Raw genomic sequence first — 3,735 nt, forward strand, 5'->3', positions numbered from 1 at the left:
GCAAATATTTTGCTGAGGTTTAGGTTCTCTTACAAAGATTGTGTCAAGGTGTTTTGGAATTGCATCAGTTGAAATCAGCACAAAATAAGAAAGCAGTAAATAAAAACTGAGTTAATAAAATAGAATCTCATCTCTACCAAAATATCGGCAATTAAAACTTAATATTTCCTTTTCTTGTAGGGAATGTTTTCAAGGATTCACACCTCTAATACTGTCACTCTTTTCTGCTAAATGCTATGCAAACAGTCCCAAGGAGGCTTATCACCAGTTGATGTACTGACATTTATCTAACTCATTAAAAACTTGCCCATTTCAGATTATATTCTGCAAGAGTTTAAGCTTATTTTTGGATCAATATTTTGCTAGTATTTTGAATATAACAAAAAGATAGAATATAAGATTGTTGATGTGTCAGTGTCTGTGCACTGAACAAAGTAAAAACAAAGGTAATGTCAGCATACTGTAGATCTTTTCCACATAAGAAATTTTGAGTAATGTTATACACTTCACTTACTGAAAATGAACTTAGCATTCTGCATACCAAATATCATCTCACCCTTTCTGGCCTTATGTAAGAGGACGATGTTTTGCTTCGGCATGTGTATAAAAGTGTATTTGTGCCAATCACTGAATTAATGAGATTTACAAACAAATTTCTTCCTCTGCTTCTCCTTCATTGGATTTAAACACACACACATAGGTATCTCGTCTGTAGACAACAACAGATGACAAGGGGACATTTGTGAGACTGTGTGATATTTTGAGTTATTGTCAATGTTTATTTAAAGGTTAAATATTTTAATATCTAACACCAGTGTCCCCCATCTCTCCCCCCCCTCAAGCCAATTTTTCAAAAGATCTTGGCACATCAGATTTCTGTGGAAACTAAGTGGATTGTTATAGAATCATAGAATCATAGATTATCCTGAGTTAGAAGGGACCCATAAGGATCATCAAGTCCAACTCCGGGCACCACACAGGTCTACCCAAAATTTTAGACCATGTGACTAAGTGCACGGTCCAAATGTTTCTTAAATTCAGACAGGCTTGGTGCAGTGATATTGCTGAGTGTTTTAGATTGAGTCCATTTTTATTTGGAAGCTTCCCTGTACAGTTAAACTTTACATTTCCCCTTCAAAATTTTGAATCACCTTAAAATTACATATCCAAAAATACATTATTTTTCTCTTTATATCAGAGTAAATATACTGATTTCAACATAACAATCCATGAATAACAATCTAGTTTCCCTAAATTTTTTGTGAGTTAATAAAAGGTAGTTTAAGAATGATAATGAGAATTCTTATGTCCTTTTTCCTTGAATATATATACAGACTGGGGGACAAGAGGCTGGAGAGCCGCTTATTGAAAGGGTCCAGGCTGGTGGGGTGGGGTGGGTAAGGGTTAGTCAATGGCAAGTTGATTATGAGTCATCAATGTGTCCTGGCAACCAAAAGGGCCAACCATATTCTGGGGTGCATCAAGAACAGCAAACAGCATTGCTAGCCAGTTGAGGGCTGTGATTGTCCTGCTCTACTCTGCACTGCTGCAGTCTCACCTAGATCACTGCTCTGGGCACCACAATATAAGGACATAAAACTATTAGTGTCTGAAAGAGGGCTACAAAGATGTCTAGAGGGCAAGATGTATGAGGAGTGGCTGAAGTCAGTTGAATTGTTCAGCCTAGAGAACAGGAAACGGGAGACCTCACAATGGCCTACAGTTTCCTCACGAGGGGAGCAGAAGGGCAGGTACTGAGCTCTGCTCTCTGCTGACAGTGACAGGATCCAAAGGAATGGCATGGAGCTGCAACAGGGGACATTCAGTCTGGATGTTATGAAAAGGTTCTTCACTGAGTGAAGGGTGGTTGGTCTGTTGGGAACAGGCTCCCCAGGGCAGTGGTCACACAACAAGCTTGAAGAAGTTCTGGAAGTGTTTGGACAATGTTCTCAGACATGGGGTCTGATTTTTGGGTGATCCTATGTGGAGCCAGGAGTTGGACTAAATGATTTTTGTGGGTCTTTTCCAACTGAAGATATTCTATGATTCTATTCTATGTTTAGTTAGGTAGTGTCTCAAATGTCTCAGAAGGTTACCTAACCACCATTAATCAAATAAGATCACTTTAGTAATACAATTGATAATTAAAAGAATAAATACTATTAACTTCTACAATATAAATGCTATTTTTATCACTATAGATGAATGTTTTTGCACAAGGAAACCTAAGAAATCCAATGATTCGCACCTGTAAAAATGAATAAGGTTAAGACGAATAGTACTTCACAAAAGAGAGGATGTTCTTTTAGAAGTCTGGGTGTAGTCAATCTGTGTCAAAGGATTTCATTAAATTAAACATAGCTATGTAAATTTAAATTATATATATATATTAATATAAAACATATATGTATGAAATTGTGGGTAAATCTGGTACATTTTGGTGCATGCCATGTTAACAGTAATAAATATTGGTGATGACATTAAGTATATTAATTTACCTTAAAAAAAGCATAGGAAGAAAAAAGACAGTCACTGTGTAGGAGATCTATTGCCTTCTTGTAGACTACTCCAGCAGTACTGTCAGCTCAGTCAGTGCAAAGCAGAATGCATCAGCTCCTGATTTTTTTTTACTTCAATGAAAAATACTCAAGTACATAATGAGGCTGCCCTATAAACAGCAATATCTCTCCTCCTTCTACTTTTTCCTATGGTCAGTTTTGATACTGCATAACATAAGGAAATTGAGATTCCTATACTGTAGAATAAGTATTAATTTAAAAAACTTCTTAAGAAGCTCAACTCGGGGCTTAAGACTGTAGCAGAAAAAGAAAAGCACAAATGGATTCAGGAAAATGAATTTATGTTTCTTAGGAAAATCACTGCTAATCCTTCAGCTTTTCTTTAGCCCCATGTCTTAAGACCTGACCAAGTATCTTAAAAAATAAAATTAAAAAAAAATACCAAATTATACTTTACTTCTGTATGCAGATAAATCCCACATAAAAGCAACATCCATTATAACTGCTTAAAATATTCTTTGTTCCTCAGTGACCTTATAATATATGACAAGATATATTGAGCTATAATATTTGGTTTGCAATCCACACATTTGGCTGCTATTTTGTAAATATGATGTTCAAACATTATATTTTTAATGAGATTTTAAAGCCCGTAATGAAACTTTGCATCAGTATTTAACATATTATTTTGTTAAAGTTACATAAACTCTCTTCTAGATGGTTATTCAAAACTGGAGAAATACAAGCTGATCTGATGTTTTGAACTAATTGTTTTTGTTTCTTGTTTTCAATTTGTGCATGATGTACTTTGGCTTTGGTAACCTTCGTGCTTCTATGTCAGCTAACTCTAAGTGCATTTATAGGATAAGATAAATACTATGCCTTTACAAGAAATGCAGATGTTTTTATTAGGAACTGATAACTCCTAAGTGCTATACAAATGTACACACAGATACAGCTACATCACTTAAGCACTGAAAGCTACTAATGGCCTAATCTAGTACTAAACTCAAAGTAGAAAATGACTATAGTAAGTAGCATGCCATGCCTGCCATGCATCATCAGGGAAGAGCACTAGAGATTTTTTTGTTGTTGTTCTTTGCAATTCCTTCTGTATTTCTTATACTCAGTGTAACTCATTTGTTGAATTTGGATAATATTGTGGGTACAGGCTGCTGTTAACATCTTCTGCAAATAAGTGCATCTCTGTACTATT

Source organism: Anser anser, assembly GCF_964211835.1.
Source record: "Anser anser genome assembly, chromosome: 2".
NCBI classification, from domain to species: domain Eukaryota; kingdom Metazoa; phylum Chordata; class Aves; order Anseriformes; family Anatidae; genus Anser; species Anser anser.